At 40.5% G+C, this 21,501-nt stretch overlaps 1 long non-coding RNA gene across 1 annotated transcript; it reads left to right on the top strand.

Annotated features, from left to right (window-relative positions):
• The first annotated feature begins 12,598 nt into the window (after positions 1 to 12,598).
• Positions 12,599 to 15,692, top strand: LOC144578319 (uncharacterized). Its single transcript, XR_013523830.1, has 2 exons — positions 12,599 to 12,720; positions 12,810 to 15,692. It is a non-coding gene; the product is annotated as an uncharacterized LOC144578319 (long non-coding RNA).
• Positions 15,693 to 21,501: the final 5,809 nt, after the last annotated feature.

Here is a 21,501-nt window from a genome sequence, read left to right as displayed (position 1 = left end):
TACAGATGTGTGTACCCTCTGGGTCTGAGCCCTGGAGCTCTGCTCTGAGCCAAGGCAGGTTGGTGCCGATAGAGCTCTGAGCTGCCAAGTTTTCTAAGGCCTCTTTCCACGGTAAGCATATCTGAATCCCCCTAGAAAGAGCAAGTTGATTAGCCACTCTCACACTTACTTTATTTTTATACTCACATTCTATGCCCATCTGTTGTGTGTCTGAATACCCACATCTTTGGCTAGCTTATTAATTCAGTGTCACTACAGGGTCCTTTCCGCAAGGCGGGACCCACTTGGGTCTCCCATCTATTTTGCAGCTTTCTTCTACTTTGCTTGATGATGCATTCTTCAACTTATCGTATTACTAGTTCCTAGGAGCTATTTCTTTTCTAAAAGGAAAATGATTATGAGTGTGTTACCACGTGTGTTATGGACTGAACTATGCTTTCCCCAACTATGTTGAAGTTCTGACTCTGGTACCTTAGAAATGACTGTATTTAGAGGTAGGGCCTGTAAAGAGGTAAGTCAGGTAAAATGAGGTCATAGGAGTGGGCCCCAATGTAACATGACTAGTGCCCTTAGAAGAAAAGGAAATTTGGACACAGACCATGTGAGAACACAGCAAGAAGATGGCCCTCTGCAAGCCAAGGAGACAGGCCTCAGAAGAAGCCACACCTGTCCAAACCTGGATCCTGGACTTCTGGCCTCCAGAACTCTAAGAATAGATTTCTGTTGTTTAAACCACCCAGCCTGTGGTCTTCTGTTATGGCACCCCCAGCGAATTAATACGAACAATTCCTTACTCTGCTGTTGGACTCTGTCTCAGCAACAGGAACAGAATGCCATTTCCTGTGCAAAGGGCTGCTGCCTGAACTTCTGATAAACACAAGAGGGGCCACCTGAGCTCCCTCACACATTGGTTCTCTATCCCAAAATGCCATGTGTCTTTAGCATTTCTCCAGGTATGATCTTCCATGCTTTCTCTCCCATTCTTTGATGCCAGGCAGCACCAAAATGTATAATTGAGAATTGCCTACTTATTTAAACAATATGAGAAGGCTCAAGAACATACATTTCTAATTCCAAAAATTTAGAAAAGCTGCCCTTAAGAGCTTAGTAAACTATTTGTAAGTGATATTACCATGATTTGAAGTTCATTTTTACATAGGTAGCTTCTTTAAGATTCGTTTTCATATCAATTAAAAAATGTATCCTGGCCAGGTGCGGTGGCTCACGCCTGTAATCCCAGCACTTTGGGAGGCCAAGGTGGGCAGATCACAAGGTCAAGAGATCGAGACCATCCTGGCCAACATGGTGAAACCCCATCTCTACTAAAAATACAAAAATTAGCTGGGCATGGTGGCGCGTGCCTGTGGTCCCAGCTACTCGGGAGGCTGAGGTAGGAGAATTGCTTGAACCTGGGAGGTGGAGGTTGCATTGAGCTGAGATTGCGCCACTGCACTCCAGCCTGGCGCGTGGTGACAGAGCAAGATTGTCTAAAAATATATATATATATATATGTATCCTAAGATTTAGATTCAAAATATTTACAAAGTGTATATACTGAATATACATTCAATAACATGACTGCATTAGTCAGGATTCTTGGTAGCAAGCAACAGAAAAACAACTCAAACTAAATTTGGTCCAAGTGGAATTACAAGGAGGATGGAGTTGTGCCTGGGCCTCCTAGGCTCTGGTAACGCCAGGGCTCGATCTGCAAAGGAGATCATTGTGCAACCTGAGGAAGCAAGATTGACCTAGAGTTGTCAGCCACAACTTGCCGTCCATGCAAAATCCAGATAAACTGATGAGCCTCAGAGATCCCTTGGTTGCCCAGAGGAGTTTTACCACAGAAACGGGCAGTTCGTCAGTATTTGAGCCGGGACTTTGAGCTGTGTTCTCATGTGTTGCTTCACCATTGTGAATACTGACAGCTAGAGTCAGGGCCACACTCCTCAGTGAATAGGAACAAGGTATTAACCTCATATTAGGGGAGGAAGTGATGGCAAGTGAAAAAGGAGGACATTTCCCGAGATGCCTTCTGGCTAACTCCTACACAGCCTTCAGTTTAAACTGGCTTTCCCAGAATTGCTTTCTTTGTCTTTCCAGATAAGGCCAGCTTCCCTGGGAAGTGCCTCCATAGCAACCTGGACTTATCCAAAGATATTTGAGCCCTTGGAATAATTTAATTATTCATTTTGTTCCCGTTAGACTTATTTTCCTTTTATTATTATTATACTTTAGGTTCTGGGGTACTTGTGCGGAACGTGTAGGTTTGCTACATAGGTATACACGTGCCATGGGGGTTTGCTGCATCCGTCACCCCGTCATCTGCATTAGGTATTCCTTCTAATGCTATCCCTCCCCTCTCCCCCTGCCCCCTGCTATCCCTCCCGTAGTCCCCCACCCCCCAACAGGCCCCAGTGTGTGATGTTCCCCTCCCTGTGTCCATGGGTTCTCATTGCTCAGTGCCCACTTATGAGTGAGAACATGCGGAGTTTGGCTTTCTGTTCTTGTGTCAGTTTGCTGAGAATGATGGTTTCCAGCTTTATCCATGTACTTGCAAAGGACATGAACTCATCCTTTTTTATGGCTGCATAGTATTCCATGGTGTATATGTGCCACATTTTCTTTATCCAGTCTATCATTAATGGGCATTTGGGTTGGTTCAAAGCCTTTGCAGTTGTGAACAGTGCTAAAATAAACGTGTGTGCATGTAGACTATTTTCTAGAGAGTAAGGAGTATCATTAATTCTTTGTCTATCCCCTATGCCTGTTAAGTGGCTGCGTATATATGTAAATGACACTCAAATATCTATTCATGTGATTTGGTTTGGATGTGGTTTGTCTCTACCAAAACTCATGCTGAAATTTGATCCCCAAAGTAGTAATATTGGGAGGTGGGGCCTAGTGTGAGGTGTCTGGGTCATGGGAGCAGACCCCTCTTAAACAGATAAATGTCCTCCCATGAGGGAAGTGATTTGTTCCTTGAGAATGGATTACTAAAAAGAGTCTGGTTCCCTCAGCTTCTCTCTTGCTTCCTCCCCACATGTGATTCCTATGGACATGCCAGCTTCCCTTCCACTTTCTGCCATGAGTTGAAGCAGCCTGAGGCCCTTAGCAGCTACAGTTGCTCCTATCCTGAACCCATGTGAGCCAAATAAACTTCCTTTTAAACTGTTACCCAACTTCAGGTATTCTGTTATAGAAGCACAAACCAGACTAGGACGACTAACTAGCAGGATAACAGTAGAGTTAACTGCGACAACCGCAGGCCACTCACCCAAGTCTAGTACCTAAAGACAGAAGAATACTTAGTCACTACAGAAGCCTAATTCAGAAGCAGTCTGCCTCCCTTCCTCTCTGTTCAAGTGCTAAGTGGAGTGCTGTTGCCATTGTGGTTTTGAGGTGGTCCAAAGAGTCTGCCATGTTCCTTCCTATGCTGTAAGGATGTTAAAAAAGAAGAAAGTGGAGGAGGAGGAGGAAGAGGGAGAAGGGAGGGGAAAAGGAAGAAAGAAGAAGCAGGAACACAAAGTGCTTTGCACACAGTAGGTCATCAATATTGTCACTTTTGATTTAAATGCTCCCCAAGGGAGATGACACAACTTTGCTAAGTGAGGGCTGGCCTGCTCTCATCTTCTCATTTTGCTAAGCAAATCCAGAAGCAGAGCCAGACAGTGAAGAGTGATTCAGCCTCATGGTCATCATGAGTGTTCATGAAATGGTCCGTTCCCCAAGGGGTACCATTTTGTTTGATGCCCAGTATGGACTTACAGGGACACTCAATTGTTGCCTTTCACCTTACGTTCTTCCTTACACGTAAAGAGCAACCTCAGTCCTGTCTGAAGTATCTCTGTTCCCTGCCACATGTCCTTTAGATGGCCCTGTATTCAAGGCTGCATCCCTAATACATAGTTAGGATGCTCCTTCAAAATCGTTGGAAACACAGTAGATTACAGTTTTCTTCCCAAAGTGCCTACAGTTTCTTATATTCATTTAAGATAGAAAAATGACTTTAATAACCTCAGCAGCCTGGTCACTGGCAGTAGCCACAGCTAAAATTTTACAATTATAATATCTCTTTGTGGCCACAAAAATAATGGAAATCTCATTTTTTTCCAGTAACAAATAGTGAGGTTCCTGAATGGAAAAGACATATTGGCCTTAAAAGACTTGAGCTAAGGTTTCTCCTAAAACTGCGTTTACCATCCGTCTGAGGCACAGCTGAAAGGAAAAAGCGCCTTCTCCAATGGTCCCAGAAAATTTTCTCTGTGAACTGTGACTGATGCAACTTGGTTTGTATGTGCACACTTGAAGCCACTAGATAGGAGTCAGTCCTATCCAAACCACACAGACTGAGAGTGGAGAGGTGGCTGGGAGTAGGAGGAAAAGTTAAGGTGAATGTATTCTTTAATACGCTTACCTGGTATAGACCTGTATAGCAACCCCTATATTCTGCAGAGATCATTTGGGCTGCTACTAGAGAAAATATTTTAGGAGGGACTAGACCGCTGACCATAAAGTCAGTGGTAATCCGGGCGTGCAACAGGCCCTTGGGACTTGGACCTTCCTACTGTTGATCATAGCGCCCTGTGTAGGAGGTCACCCACCTTCCACAGGTGTTTGGCTCCGCTTGTAGAACTATAGTTCAATTCAGACTGATACTGCAGATATTTTGAAAAAGTCACACATAAAAATATTTATAAATGGAGAATTCAGTATATTTAGCAAGAAACATGAGTCTTTATGAACAATTTAAAGATTAAGATTGCTGGTGATATAGCATATTTGTCAAAGGAAGTGAGATGCAAAGATCTTGCTCTCGCTCCCATCCCATCTGTGATTTGTAATGATTTTTTAAAGGAATGAAACACTAAAAAAAAAATGTATGTAAGGAAAACATACTGCTTCTCTTATCAGTACAAATTAATGTGAGAACATTGGGTCATTTAGGCTAAGACCATTGGGTAAGCCCAAGAATTCCTGGACACAAGATTTATATTCGAAGAACTAATGCTTGCCTTTAAAATGTGGACATTCTCCTTTGGATGGTAACACAGATACGCATTAACCACTAACACCAACACAACAAGAGAATTGAGAAAGCGCTGGGATAGACGCTCCTCTGCCAGAAGTCCTGGACAAAAGACATTGATTTCACCCCTTCAGCACTGAAGGAGCAGATCCTTTGGGCCTGGACTATGTCCCGAAACTGTTACTTCTTGAAGTTAGAGAAGGATGGGAGGAGGGGGGTCCCCAGCCCCTGCCAAGGGGCTCTTAGCCAAGACAAGAAATCATTTATAAGCCCTTGACAGAAGCAAGAGGGATGAGATTCAGAGGATGAAATTGCTTCCAATTTGAAGTGCAGAGCATGAGAGGCACCAGAAGCTGGAGAGTGAGTCGGAAGCCAGAGACAAGGAGATATATGGAGTAAGTTGACTTTTGGAGAATTAATTTCCAAGTGCAGCCTCCTGCCTTGTGCCACTCTCACCTATTCCTGCTGTGCTTCATGGGGCTGGATGTTATTCATCGTTACTATCTTTTAAAACTTTTCTCATGGAAACTTTCAAACATATACGAAAATAGGATATTATCGTGAATCCTCACGTACTCACCACCTTACTTCAGCAGTCAATCTCGTTTCCCCTGTACTCACCTACCTCCCATGCCACCAGATAATTTTAAAGCAAATCTTACACATAACATTATTTCATTTGCAAATATTTTGGTATATGTCATGAAAGGATAAGAATTCTTGTTTAAAATTAAAACTACAATCTGATTATCATAAATAATAGTTTCTTCATATCATCAATGGTATCATCCAGTCGATGGTCACAGTAACCTGATTATCTTACAAATGTTTTCTGTAATCTGTTCAAGTCTGGAGCCAAGTAAGTCATATTGATGTATTTCTTAACTCTCTTCATCCATACATTTCCTCCTCCCTCTCCTTTTTTCCTGTTTGAATTTATTTGTTGATAGCTTTTAATATAATGGTTTTTGATCCTAAAAGCAACTTATGTTTTTATATTTTTATTGAAGAAAATTTGGAAAATATGAAAATGCACAATGTAATTGTTTTAAAAACCACCCCAGATCCCAACAGCCAGTATTATCATTTTGGTGTTATTTCCTTCCTGCCCTGGTTTAAGATAAAAGCTAAACAAATAGAAAAAATAAAAGATGCCATCTTGTGGCAAGACCTATTTTGAAAAAAATCACACATAGAAATATTTATAAATTGAGAATTCAATATATGTAGCAAGAAACATGGGTCTTTATGAACAATTTAAAGATTTACATTGCTGGTGACATAGCATATTTATCAAAACCCAGGAAGTGAGATGCAAAACCTCTCATTGTCATCTTACCCCACCCCTTTCCCCATACTGCTTTTTCCGTTATGTATATTTTAGTGCATTATGTCCTTACAGTAACTTCTCAGCTCAGATGATACGCCCATTTTTAAGAGTTTTGAAACATTTTGCCAAATTACCTCTGAGAGGGGACATGCCCTCCAGAACACCTCTACGCATTGGTCCTCTCACCAGCAGTGCTTGAGAGCATAAACATGATCTTCAATAATTAGTGGGACTGGAATAGAAAATTGATTGGGTTGGAAAGGTCAAGGAAGCCTTTTGGAATGTAGAGATGCCAGAGCGGGAGGAAGAGGGCACTGGGGGCGATGGGCAGGAAGGGAGGCTGAGTGAGGCACCTTGGGGCAGCAGGAAGGTGACTGGGAGATGAGGGGTTGTTCTCAGACCAGAATCCTGTTACTCACCTCTTAATCAGACAGCAATGCAAAAGCTTGATCTATTGAGTAAGGAGACATTAAGAGTCAGAGACCTTTGTAGGCAGCGGGAGGGTGAGGATTGTTGAAGAATTCTGCTGACACAGTCTGTCAAAACAGAGTTGTCTTGAAAACCCAGAATTAAAGCCCTTCCAATGGGCTCAAGTCCATTCACCCAGGAGCCTCCTGATGGTGCAAATCAATCTGTGGGTCTTTACTTGAACACAAGTTATTTAGTGTTTTTTTCTTGTTCCTGCTTGAATTTGTAATTTAAAAAAAAAAAGGCTGTGCCAATTTCTTAATAAAAATGTATCCAGATCTTTTTCATTTCCTGACCAGATATTCCTACACGTTGCTAGACTACTCCTCTTCAAGGCCTCAGCTTTTACTTTAGTTACTATGCTTCTTTTGTGTGTTTGCCACTTTGCAATCTCATATGTAGTTGTGACTTAAGCAAAAACCATCTTTAATTTTGTAAATGTCACAAAAATAGCACAGTTTTAAGTCCAAAGGAATACAAAAGGATGGAGATATTATTCCTGCCCTCCAGAATTTTAGAAATTCCTCTAAATATGTAGAGCATACATGCAACTAAGATCAACTTTTAAAATGAAAAAAAAAAGGTCAAACAACCCAAGTAAGAAATGGGCAAAAGATAGGAAGAAGCAATTCACTGTAAAACAAAAACAAGTGGCAAAACGAGGCCGAGAAATTTTAACCTCACTAATACTTAAGGAAATGCAATAAAATCTGCTAGGCTGTTGGCAGAGGGACAGGGAACAGATATATTTCTATCCTGTAGGTTGGAGGTGTAAATTGATCGCAGTTTTTTTTTTTTTTTTGAAGGTAACTTGACAACATTAATTAAAATTAAAAATATAGATAGCTTCATTTCAGTAATTCAGCTTGTAACTATCCTACAGAGGTTCTCACACTTGTACACAAAAAGCATGAGAGCCAGGCACAGTGGCTTATGCCTGTAATTCCAGCACTTTGAGACGCTGAGGTAGGTGGATCACTTGAACCCAGGAGTTCAAGGCTGGCCTGGACAACACAGTGAAACCTCTCTCTACAATTTTTTTTTTTAATTAGCCAGGCATGGTGGCACATGCCTGTAGACCCAGCTACTCAGGAGACTGAGATGGGAGGATCACTTGAGCCCAGGAGGTTGAGGTGGCAGTGAGACGTGATCATGCCACTGTACTCCAGCTTAGGTGACAGAGCTAGACCCCTTCTCAAAAAAAAAGGCATGACCAGTGGTACTGCAAATATCAATCAGTAAGACCTGCATAACTATGGTTCATGCTGTGAAATTCTAGCAAGTAGTAAAATAGACCAAGACATTGTAAAGTGTAAGGAAGCAAGTTGGTTCCACTTCTGTACAATAAAACAGCAATCATGTTCTTTAGGTATGTATATACAATCAAGTAAATGCATAGGTATGTGTGTACAATGCATGGAAATAACAGCAGTAAGTTACCTGGAGTGGGACGAGCATTGAGGGAAGAACTGGGAAAGAGGTTTTCTTTGGCTTTCTCTGTACTTTATTTATCAGTCAGGGTTTCAGTCTGTAGTCCAGGGTGAACATGCAGTGATACAAGCATGGCTTACTGCGGCTCAGCCTCCTGGGCTTAAGTGATCCTTCCCTCTCAACCTCCCAAGTAGCTGGGACAATAGGTATGTGCCACCATACCTGGCTAGTTTTTTAATTTTTTGTACAGAAAAGGTCTCATCATGATGCCCAAGCTGGTCTTGAACTCCTGGGCTCAAGTAATACTTTTTTTGTAAGAATATATTTATACATTACTTGAGTGACTAAAAAACATTTATAAAAACTGTTCAAAGGATATCAGCAGCTATAGTTACAGTTATCAGTTTCCTTCTGTTAGTAAGGCGATTCTATCTCTTTGACTCTCTCCTTGGAAGCAAATATTCCTTATGGCTTTGTATCTTCTAATCTGTAGTTGTTCCCTCAGTGTTTTACTTGATTAAAAAATGAAACTGTCTCGACAGTTCTTCTAACAACAGTTCAATTCCAAGTTCACCCTGACCTGGAAAGAACTCTGTGTTGAGTGTCACTGGTTGGTGTATTTCTCAATGACACCAAAGGAAAATACTCATATCAGCTACCAGTTTGATGTCTTTAGATATCACTGTGGCTCTGTAGTCTTGCTTAGTAAGGTCGGAGTACACTTTTAGAACGAATCTTCTGAGGCATTCTTCTTAGCTCCAGCTCAAGCTGTGCCTTTGCCATCTCATCAGGCTCGTGGGTGATGTACTTTTTTAAAGAAGGCGGCAAAACTTGGCTTGCTTTCTTTTGGAAGGCGTGATTTTGCTTTCTCAATATGTGCATCTTGTGACCAGTGTTAGGAAGCTGGGAAAGTAACTAGGATCAATGATGAAAAAAGATCGACTATTTTAATTTTAAGCTAAATTAAAAGAGAAAGTAAAATTATGTTTCTGTAGTTTTTCAAAGAAGATAATCTAGAAAATTATATCAGCCAGCCAAAATCATGATTTAAACAGTGATCTTATTTTCCTGAAAGAAATTTACTGAAGATCTATAAAAATGGCTAGATAAAAATAAAAGAGGGAGGAGAAAATGTCTGTTCCAGAATCCTGATCACAGATATGGGTGTAGGATGAGAGAGCATTTTGCAATGATTTTGAGGAGACTACTGACAGCAGGTCTTTGGTCTTAGCAGATGGAATGACGTGGAGGCATCTAATGTCTTTTGTCTGTTTCAGCTGTGAAAATTCTAAGTTGCTTTGTCCTTTTGCTATGTGTCAGTCTTATGTACATGTCACCACCAGCAGCAGCTGTTTAAATAAAACAGGCACACCGAAATACATACAAAATAGGAAGGGTCCCCAGCATTATACCTGGGTTAATTTATGATCTGGGAAAGACTGATTCTGACTTCTTCAAGCCCTTCATGGATAAAACAACTTAAAGCAAATAGAAAAAGAGAAAAGAATGACTTGTAAATGGCCACAAGAATATATCCCACATGCTTTTCTTACAGTGTAACTGCCTCGACCACTAGAACATGGAAGAGGTGACCAAGGCTAAGTCATAAAAGCATCATGCACTTCCATCTTGTTCTACCAGAACCCTCAAGCTCTAAGACAGCCCAGGCCTTGCATCCAATGAGACTGCACAGGTGGCGCAGATGACAGCCGCAGCAAAGACCCTAGGATACAGACAGCGTCAACCACTGCATAGGAGAGTGACTCCCAAGGTCACCAGCTGGGAGCTGGAGGTCTGGGGTTCAAATCTAGGTGAGTCAGGAGCCTCATAGTAGCCTCTCCCATGGAAAGGCATGGAAGTGAGCCATGGGGTAACCTAGGACACCCTCCACTCTACTCTCTTTGTTCACCGGAAGAGAAAACTGAGGCCAGAATGGGGAAGTGGCTCACCCACTTTGCATGGCCAGAGCCGGACAGACCTGGATGAAACCCATGCTTGGCATTCCTGCTCTCACTCTGGAAGACTTTATACTTGGAACAGAAGCAGCATTGTTAAATTCCTGTTCATCACTCAGGATCTTCGTGGGCAAAGCCATTTTTAAGTGTACAATTCTGTTGCCTTGAGTTCATTCACACTGTTGTACAATTATCACCACTATCCATCTCCAGACCCTTTTCCTCATCCTAAATTGAAACTGAGTTCATTAAATACTAACTCCCCATTCCCTCCTCCCTCCAGGCTCTGGCAACCACCATTCCACTTTTTATGAATTTGATTACTCTAGGTATCTCATATAAGTGGAATTTACAATATTTGTCCTTCTGTGAATGGCTTACATTCATTCATTTATTGATGGTTGCTTTCGTCTTTTAGCGGTTATAAATAATGCTGTTATGAACATTAATATATAAATATCTGTCCAAGACTCTGCTTTAAATTCTTTTGGGTCTGTCCCAGAGTGGAATTGCTGGATCCTATAGTAATTCTATTTTGAAATTTTTGAGGAATTGCCACACTGGCTGCACCATTTTACATTCTCACAGCAATGCATTAAATGTTCCAGTTGCTCCACATCCTTGCCAACTCTTGTTATTGTCTGAGGGTATTTTGGGCTGTTTTGTTTTGTTTTATAAATAGCAGTTCTAATGGGTATAATGTGGTATTTCACTGTGGTTTTGATTTGTATTTTCCTAATGAGAGCAACTAAGTTTTTGGATGATTGGTTACCTAGCAATAGAATACCTGAACATGAATTAATCACCTTTAGCACTGCCTACAACAGACAGGCCTGTCTTTACAGAAATTGTTTGCTTGTTTGTTTGTTTATTGAGATAGTCTCACTCTGTCACCCAGGCTGGAGTGCAGTGCACGATCTTGGCTCACTGCGACCTCCACCTCCCAGGCTAAAGGGATTCTCATGTCTCAGCCTGCTGAGTAGCTGGGATTACAGGCATGCACCACCATGCCCAACTAATTTTTGTATTTTTAATAGAGACAGTGTTTTGCCATGTTGGCCAGGCTGGTCTCAAATTCCTGGCCTCAAGTGATCCACCCGTCTCAGCCTCCCAAAGTGTTAGATTACAGGCGTGAGCCACCACACCCAGCCAGAAATCATTTTTTTCTTTAGTCATTCTAGAACAATCTCCTCCGTCTCTCACTCTTCACGTCCCTTAGCAGATACTACAGGTTCTAGTCTCTACTTCCAAAGGAACACCCCAATCCACCTCTCCTCTGTAACCCACTAGTGCTGTTCTGGTTTAGTTCTTCGTGACTTTATACTTGGCTTCAGTGTACCCATGACGTAATTCTTTCTCAGGATTGTTTACAAAATTGGTCTTTGCAAATCTTGAGAAAAATTCGTGAAGAAATTGAGACAGTGGAAAAAAAGTATTATAATTCTGTAATGATTGAAGCTTAACAATCGACAAAGAGATCATTGCTGTTTCAAGGGAATCCATCAACATTAAGAGCAGGAAACCCCTACCAGAGTCAAAGGTTAAGATCAACATTTTGGAGAATGGTGATGGGAGTGTGGAGGAGGGACTTCATCCTCATCTAATCCAACAGTCCGGCTCGTAGCAGATGCCGTGTTCCAAGAGTGTGCTGTGGCCCTATCTGCTGCAAACAAGGAGCCATTCATGCAAACCAAAATAAATATGAAGAAATGCATACTTACGGTTTACTTTACGTAAATCTTAGGAGGGAGATTCTGAGAAATAACACAATTTGAATGTGGAATAAGTCTTTAAGTTGGCAATTTTGAAAGTTGATTCTGTCTAGTAGTGTTAATCTTGTTAGGAGATCCAAATGGTAGGTTATTTGAATACTACTCACTTATATTCCCTGGTATTTTCCAGTGTTTGAACATTAGCTATAAGCTATAGTTGTTTATAAATACTTTAACAGAAGAAATGCAAAGAAAAGAAGGTATGAATGTTGTTTTGTAATGCTCCAGTGGGAAATTAGAAATGAATAAAAAAGCCTGAATTAGCAAACCAATATAGATTATAAATATCAGTAAAAAACCAAATTTAGGGCAAGTAGACAAAATATTTTCATTCCAATGAGAAAAAACTTTTCATTGGATTAAAAGGGATGACACTTAAATGAAGCAGCAACTGCCCTAATATCCAACTTCAAGATCCTCTTGGGTGCATTCTTAATTAACAAATGTCAATGTGATATGAAATAAATGTTTTCTGCATCTGGAATGTTTGTCATGAAATGAAAACTGAGGCTACTAAGTAGGACAGTTGTGTTTGGTGTATTTAAAGTTTCCATTTTAAGAATTAATAACTTTTTAATATTAAATATAGTATTTAAAACTTTTTCTTTTTGAGACAGAGTCTCACTCTGTGGCCCAGGCTGGAGTGCAGTGGCACGATCTCAGCTCACTGCAACCTTCACCTCCCAGGTTCAACTGGTTCTCCTTCCTCAGCCTCCTGAGAAGCTGGGATTACAGGTACGTACCACCACACTCAACTAGTTTTTCTATTTTTTTAGTAGAGATGAGGTTTCACCTGGCTAATTTTTTGTTTTTCGTTTTTCTAGAGACAGGAATTCACCATGTTTCCCAGGACGGCCACACAGTCCTGAGCTCAAGTGATCTTCCCATCTCAGCCTCTCAAAGTGATGGGATTTCAGGCATCAGCCACCATGCCTGGCCAGGTTTCATTATTTGCTTAGCTGCAACTCTTCCAAAGTTACACAACCTCTATGAGCCACATTTCTCCCTGCTTTCCTCTCTGGGTTTCTGTTAACTTCTAAAAGACTCACAGGGAAAGTTCTAAAATTGGACCAACGGGACATTTTTAGCTCCTAGCGGGCAGATTTTTCCACAGAGCTTGAGAAAGTTTCTGTAGCTCCAGTGCTCAAGATCCCAGGCTTGTTGCCAGGTGGTTCCTGTGCTGGCTGTTAGTTACACATAGTCCAGGTAAAATGAAATTTTGTTCAAGGGACGCTGCTTTCTATTTTCCGAGGATGCTTGTAAGTGGTCACTCCTTCCATACTGAAGTGATTCATCTCTGTCATGTAATTTATATAAAATACCATGCTGATATGCATTTATACGCAATTGCAGGGCATTCCTTCATTTGTCACAAAAATGAAGTTACCCACATGCATGAACTTTAAAAAAGTAATTTATATCTTCCCTTGGAGTCTTGAAAATTTTAGAATAGAACATGTCCAGCGAAATCTTTCTACATATGGGACATCCACTTTTCAAACCTCACTTCTTCGTAATTGTAAACACCAACACTGAACAGAGAGAATCTCCGGCCATTGAGCTCTACCCAAAAGGGAGAGACAGTATGGCTCAGTGGCGAGGGGCTCAGGTTTCAGAGGTAAACATTTGTGTTATACTGGCCCTGTCATGTATAACCTGTGGGGCCTGGGACAGTTCACTTCACCTCTTGACACCTCAGTTTCTCCCTGTAAAATGGGGTTAACAATGCCTGCCTCCAATACTTGTGGTAAGGATTTAAAAGGCTTGGCGTAGAAGAATGAGTCATAAATGCCATTGCCTCATCTGTGTCTGGATGTGTTTTTCTTTTTCTTTGTTGTCCTTTGTATGCTAATCAGAACCAGGCAGCTTTTGCTGCTTTCTGCTCCTGAGCTCTCTATCTCTTGGGGAGTCCTGTCATTCACAAGTGTTCTGAATCTTTTGAACACCCTTTCCACCTTTGACTAGTTCCCCACTGTGGGAAGCCTACCTTCCTGAGACAGACTTCAGAGCAATTACAGCCTGCCGGTCCGATGCGCCCGTGAGATGGCTGGATTCGGGATGCAGGGTGGTCCTCTTTGAAGCCAGCTGGTCACACTCAAAGCCAGTCAGTAATGGTAGCTAAAGCTCCAAATAAATCTAATCCCTTCAATCACACAAGGTCTCCCTGTCACACTCAGCAGGGAAACCCATTCCAATTCCGTCTTCCTCTCCCCACAAGGCCTCATTGGAGCCCACTGGCTGCCACCCATGCCCTGGGACTCAAGCACAGATTCTCTCAGCCCCACTTGGTTCAGCCAGAATGATCCAGAGAAGGGACGGGAGCTGGTTACCCAATGGACAGAGATCCTTCACACCTGTGAGCAGCCCTAGGCGTATCTTCTGTGTGTTACCATGTGACAGAGTGATTGTCCCTTTCTTCATGGTCAGAGGACCCTTTCTGTTATCCTAGTCTTGGCACCTGCAGGATCATGGAACAAAGTGGCTTTGGTGGGCACAGGGGAGGTGAGAGCAGAGACCCACCCCATCAAGCTAGATTTTCAATTAGGAAATATTCTTCAAAACTTTAAATTCAGAAGACAGCTGTCTGCCTAGTCGTGCAATTTTCACCACATCATCCGAGTTTCCTCTTTAGAACTGTTTATTTCCTTAACTTTCATTTCCCACTTGATAAAAATGTGATCACAATTGTGAAGTGAAAGCTTTAACCAGTTAGAAGCTGATTGGATGGGCTTGTGTTTGGCTATGACAAAGCAGCTGATAATCTGATTTACTCAACTCTAAAAGCTGGAAAAAAAACACCACCTCCAGGAGTCCCATCAAAAAACAAAACAAAACTGTTTGAAGGTAGCAGAGGGGAGCCAAGGTAGCCAGAGCTTAGGAGAGAAAAGAAATTCATGGAAGTGAGCTGGGCCTTCTCCAAAGCTTTGTATCTGCAGAGCATTTGCCAATCCACACTGCAGTAGAGTCCTAACAGAGTTCAAAGTGAATCAGAAGCTGACACAGTCTCCCAAGCCTAGGCAGGCCCAAATTGCTCAGGGCTACCAAGGCAGCTGGGAATTAAGGAGCGAAGCTCCTGAAGTGAAGGGAACTTGCAGAGGAGGGCATTTCCTAGTCTGCATGGAATTCACCATTGAGGCATTTGAGGGTACCTGAAGTTGCATGTTGCAAGTGAGAAACCAGGAAGACGAAGATTGGTGCTGCCATTCAAGAGATCACTGCCTACACATGCACCCCCAGTGGCACAGCAACTGATAACTAATGGATAAACAAAGCCACAAAAATGACAAGCCATCAGACCATAAAACTGAGGAGCACGATTGAGCTGAACTTCTGCAACCAAACTCCAAGGAAGAAAGAAAATATGCTAGAAACCTATATTGTAAGACACGTAGAAGCAAATTAAAAAAGAAATGAGAGGCTGGGTGTGATGGCTCACACCTCTAAATCCCAGCACTTTGGGAGACTGAGGCAGGAGGATTGCTTGAGGCTTGGAATTCCAGAGTTCAAGCCCCTATCTCTAAAAACAATTTTTGAAAAATTAGCTGGGTGTAGTGGCGCGTATTAATAGCTATAGTCTCAGCTATTAACACTAGTTGAGGTGGGAGGATTGCTTGAGCCCAGTTCAAGGCAGCAGTGAGCTATGAACGCACCACTGCATTTCAGCCAGGGTGACAGAGTAAGACAATGTCTCAAAAAAAAAAAAGAAAGAAAAGAAATGTGAAAGACCACTATGAAGAAAACAACTAAAGATATGGAAATACATAAATAATTGAACAATGAAATGAAGTGATATTTCTAATTTCTGGTTGGAAAGAGAAACTATAAAGGTACCAATTCTTCCCACATTCATCTATTCAGTATTTAATGTAACTCCAATCGAAATCCCTAAAGATTGCTTTTAAAATTTAATAAAAACAAGTTCTAAGTTAATATATAAGAATAAGCCTGTGAGTGATTAGAAAGAACACCTGTGAGAATGTTAAGGAAATGTTTGAAAAAGACCGTTATGAGAATAGCAGAAATTAAAATGCATTTTAGAACTAGAAGAACAGAAATGGATATCACTAGATGAATTAAAGACATAAATGTAAACAAGCCACACAATGCACACTGTAGTAGTTTAAGCCAAGGTAATGTAGGTGAATACATATATATATATATATGTATACACATATATAATGATTTTCTTTTTTATTGTACAAGCTTTGATTCATTTGGTATTTTCTTTGGATTTAAGAAGTGAGATAGAAATTAGGCTTTATTTTTCCCAAGTAGTTTGCTATTGATTGAATTCCCACACCTATTCTAAGAGATCCTTTCATATACCAATTTCCTGTGACTCATTTATTCTCTAGTCCTTTCCCTGTACTATTTTAATTACTATGGTTTTATGTGTTTCAATGTGCAAAGGGCAAACCTATCTCATTATTTTTTATTTTTAGACTGTCTTCTGGCTATTCTCAGTTATACATTATTTTACATGGCCTTTTGAAAAATAAGTGTTTTTGTTTGCAACTGCATTTAATATGTTTGCAGATTTGAGAAGATGGCTGATACAGTTTGGCTGCGTCCCCACCTAAATCTCATCTTGAATTGTAGCTCCCATAATTCCCACTTGCTGTGGGAGAGAACCCAGTGGGAAATAATTAAATCCTGGGGCTGGTTTCCCTGATACTGTTCTTATCTTAGTGACTAAGTCTTATGAGAGCTGATGGTTTTAGAAGGGGAAACCCTTTCACTTGATTCTCATTCTCTCTTTGCCTGCTGCCATGTAAGTTGTGCCTTTTGCCTTCTGCCATGACTGTGAGGTCTCCCCAGACATGTGGAACTGTGAGTCCATTAAACTTCTTTTCTTTTGTATCTGCAGAGCATTTGCCAATCCACACTGCTGTACCCAGTCTTGAGTATGTCTTTATCAGCAGCGTGAAAACACATTAATACAATGGGACACCTCTACATTGTTGAATCCTTGGGTCCAATCAGAAAGATATGTTTATATTTTTCTTAAAGGAGGTATATTTTCAAAGAAAGGGATAGAATGTTTATAGGTTTATGTATATTTATCTGTATCTATTTACATATGTGAATAATACTATATATGTAACTGTATATAATATAGCATAATTTTTTACGGTGTAATCTGTCAATGACTGGAAGAGATTTATGTCACTATGCTTGTATTATTGTCACATTCTATATTTTCAGCAGGATTCTTTATTTTTTATTTTTTTAATGCATATTAGGTTTTGGGGTACATGTGAAGAACACGCAAGATTGTTGCATAGGTACACACATGGCAGTGTGATTTGCTGCCTTCCTCACCTTCACCTATATCTGGCATTTCTCCCCATGCTATCTCTCCCCAACTCCTCACCCCCTGCTGTCCCTCCCCTATTTCCCGTCAACAGACCCCAGTGTGTAGTGCTCCCCTTCCTGTGTCCATGTGTTCTCATTGTTCAACACCCACCTATGAGTGAGAACATGTGGTGTTTGATTTTCTGTTCTTGTGTCAGTTTGCTGAGAGTGATGGTTTCCAGGTTCATCCATGTCCCTACAAAGGACACAAACTCATCGTTTTTGATGGCTGCATACTATTCCATGGTGTATATGTGCCACATTTTCCCTGTCAAGTTTATCACTGATGGGCATTTGGGTTGGTTTTAGGTCTTTGCTATTGTAAACAGTGCTGCAATGAACATTTGTGTGCCTATGTCCTTATAGTAGAACAGTTTATAGTCCTTTGGATATATACCCAATAATGGGATTGCTGGGTCCAATGTAATTTCTATTTCTAGGTCCTTGAGGAATCACCACACTGTCTTCCACAATGGTTGAACTAATTTACACTCCCACCAACAGTGTAAAAGTGTTCCTATTTCTCCATATCCTCTCCAGCATCTGTTGTCTCCAGATTTTTTAATGATCACCATTCTAACTGGTGTGAGATGGTATCTCAGTGTGGTTTTGATTTGCATTTCTCTAATGACCAGTGATGATGAGCATTTTTTCATATGTTTCTTGGCCTCATGTATGTCTTCTTTTGTAAAGTGTCTGCTCATATGCTTCGCCCACTTTTGAATGGGATTGTTTGTTTTTTTCTTGTGAATCTGTTTGAGTTCTTTGTAAATTCTGGATATCAGCCCTTTGTCAGATGGGTAAGCTGCAAAATTTTTTTCCCATTCTGTTGATTGCCAATTCACTCTAATGACTGTTTCTTTTGCCGTGCAGAAGCTGTGGAGTTTGATTAGGTCCCATTAGTCTATTTTGGCTTTTGTTGCCAATGCTTTTGGTGTTTTGGTCATGAAGTCCTTGCCTACTCCTATGTCCTGAATGGTTTTTCCCAGATTTTCTTCAAGGGTTTTTATAGTGTTAAGTCTTATGTGTAAGTCTTTAATCCATCTGGAGTTAATTGTAATGCAAGGTGTCAGGAAGGGGTCCAGTTTCTGCTTTCTGCACATGGCTAGCCAGTTTTCCCAACACCATTTATTAAACAGAGAATCCTTTCCCCATTGCTTGTTTTTGTCAGGTTTGTCAAAGATCAGATGGTTGTAGATGTGTGGTGTTGCCTCCGAGGCCTCTGTTCTGTTCCATTGGTCTAAATACCTGTTTTGGTTCTAGTACCGTGCTGTTTTGATTACTGTAGCCTTGTAGTATAGTTTGAATTCCGGTAGTGTGATGCTTCCTGCTTTGTTCTTTCTGCTTAGAATTGACTTGGCTATGCGGGCTCTCTTTTGGTTTCATATGAAGTTTAAGCTGGTTTTTTCCAGTTCTGTGAAGAAGGTTTTTGGTAGCTTGATGGGGATAGTGTTGAATCTGTAAATTACTTTGGGCAGTATGGCATTTTCACGATATTGATTCTTCCTAACGATGAACATGGAATGTTTCTCCATCTGTTTGTGTCCTCTTTTATTTTCATTGAGCAGTGGTTTGTAGTTCTACTTGAAGAGGTTCTTTATGTTCCTTGTTGTATTCCTAGGTATTTTATTATTCTCTTTCTAGCAATTGTGAATGGCAGTTCGTTCTTGATTTGGCTCTCTTTAAGTCTGTTATTGGTGTATAAGAATGCTTGTGATTTTTCCACATTGATTTTGTATCCTGAGACTTTGCTGAAGTTGCTTATCAGTTTCAGGAGATTTTGGGCTGAGATGATGGATATTCTAGATATACAACCATGTCATCTGCAAATAGAGACAATTTGGCTTCCTCCTTTCCTATTTGAATACACTTTATTTCTTTTTCTTGCCTGATTGCTCTGGCTAGAACTTCCAATACTATATTGAATAGGAGTGGTGAGAGAGGGCATCCTTGTCTAATGCCAGATTTCAAAGGGAATGCTTCCAGTTTTTGCCCTTTCAGTATGATATTGGCTGTAGCTTTGTCATAAATAGCTTTTAGTATTTTGAGATACGTTCCATCAATACCTAGTTTATTGAGGGTTTTTAGCATAAAGGGCTGTTGAATTTTGTCATAGGCCTTCTCTGCATCAATTGAGATAATCATGTGGTTTTTGTCTTTGGTTCTGTTTATGTGGTGAATTATGTTTACAGACTTGCATATGTTGAACCAGCCTTGCATCCCTGGGATGAATCCTACTTGATCATGGTGAATAAGCTTTTTGATGTGCTGTTGCAATCGGCTTGCCAGTATTTGGTTGAAGATTTTTGCATCTATGTTCATCATGGATATTGGCCTGAAGTTTTGTTTCCTTTTCTTGTTGAGTCTCTCCCAGGTTTTGGTATCAGGATGATGTTGGTCTTATAAAGTCATTTGGGAAGGATTCCCTCTTTTTGCATTATTTGGAATAGTTTTAGAAGGAATGGTACCAGCTCCTCTTTGTATGTCTGGTAGAATTCGACTGTGAACCCATCTGGACCTGGGATTTTTTTGTGTGGTAAACTCTTAATTGCTGCCTCAACTTCAGACCTTGTTATTGGTCTATTCAATAGGGTTTTGACTTTGTTATTGGTCTATTCAATAGGGAAAGTGTCAGGAATTTATCCATTTCTTCCAGGTTTACTAGTTTATGTGCATAGAGTTGTTTGTAATAATCTCTGATGGTTGAATTTCTGTGGAATCTGTGGTGATATCCCCTTTGTCATGTTTTATTGCATCTATTTGGTTATTATCTTTTCTTTTTTATTAATCTGGCTAGTGGTCTGTCTATTTTGTTGACCTTTTTAAAAATCCAGCTCCTGGATTTATTGATTTTTTTGAAGGATTTTTTGTGTCGTTATCTTTTTCAGTTCTGCTCTGATCTTAGTTATTTCTTGTCTTCTGCTAGGTTTTGAGTTTTTTAAATCTTGCTCCTCTAGCTCTTTCAATTTTGATGATAGGGTATCATTTTTAGATCTCTCCTTGCTTCTCATGTGGGCACTTATTGCTATACATTTTTCTCTAGAGACCACTTTAAATGTGTCCCAGAGATTCTGTTATGTAATTTCTTTGTTCTCATTGGTTTCAAAGAACATCTTTATTTCTGCCTTCATTTCATTGTCTATTCAGTCAACATTCAAGAGCCAGTTGTTCAGTTTCCATGAAGCTGTGTGGTTCTGACTTAGTTTCTGAATTCTGAGTTCTCACTTGATTGCACTGTGGACTGAGAGACTGTTATGATTTCCGTTATTTTGCATTTGCTGAGGAGTGATGTACTTCCAATTATGTGGTCAGTTTTAGAGTAGGTGTGATGTGGTGCTGAGAAGAATGTATGTTCTGTGGATTTGGGGTGGAGAGTTCTGTAAATGTCTATTAGGTTTGCTTGTTCCAGGTCTGAGTTCAAGTCCTGGATATGCTTGTTAATTTTATGTCTGGTTGATCTGTCTAATATTGACAATGGTGTGTTAAAGTCTCCCACTATTGTTGTGTGGGAGTCTAAGTCTCTTTGTAAGTCATTTAGAACTTGCTTTATGTATCTGGGTGCTCCTGTATTGGGTACGTATATATTTAGGATCGTTAGCTCTTCTTGTTGCATTGATCTTTTTACCATTATGTAATGTCCTTGATCTCTTTTGATCTTTGTTGCTTTAAAGTCTATTTTATCAGAGATGAGAATTACAACTCCTGCTTTTTTTTTTTTTTTTTTTGCTCTCCATTTGCTTGGTAAATCTTCTTCCATCTCTTTATTTGGAAGCATTGTGTATCCTTGCCTGTGAGATGGGTTTCCTGGATACAGCACACTGATGGGTTTTGGCTTTTTATCCAATTTGCCAGTCTGTGTCTTTTGATTGGTGTATTTAGTCCATTTACATTTAGGGTTAATATTGTTATGTGTGAATTTGATCCTGCCATTTTGATGCTAGCTGGCTGTTTTGCCCGTTAGTTGATGCAGATTCTTCATTGTGTTGATGCTCTCTACCATTTTGTATGTTTTTGGAGTGGCTGGTACTGGTTGTTCCTTTCTATGTGTAGTGCCTCTTTCAGGAGCTCTTGTAAAGCAAGCTGGTGGTGATGAAATCTCTTGGGTACTTGCTTGTTCGCAAAGGATTTTATTTTTCCTTCACTGGTGAAGCTTAGTTTGGC

This window comes from Callithrix jacchus, chromosome 11 (genome assembly GCF_049354715.1).
Source record: "Callithrix jacchus isolate 240 chromosome 11, calJac240_pri, whole genome shotgun sequence".
Taxonomy (NCBI): domain Eukaryota; kingdom Metazoa; phylum Chordata; class Mammalia; order Primates; family Cebidae; genus Callithrix; species Callithrix jacchus.
The sequence above is the reverse complement of the archived record's forward strand: the minus strand, read 5'-3'. Positions and strand labels throughout refer to the sequence as shown.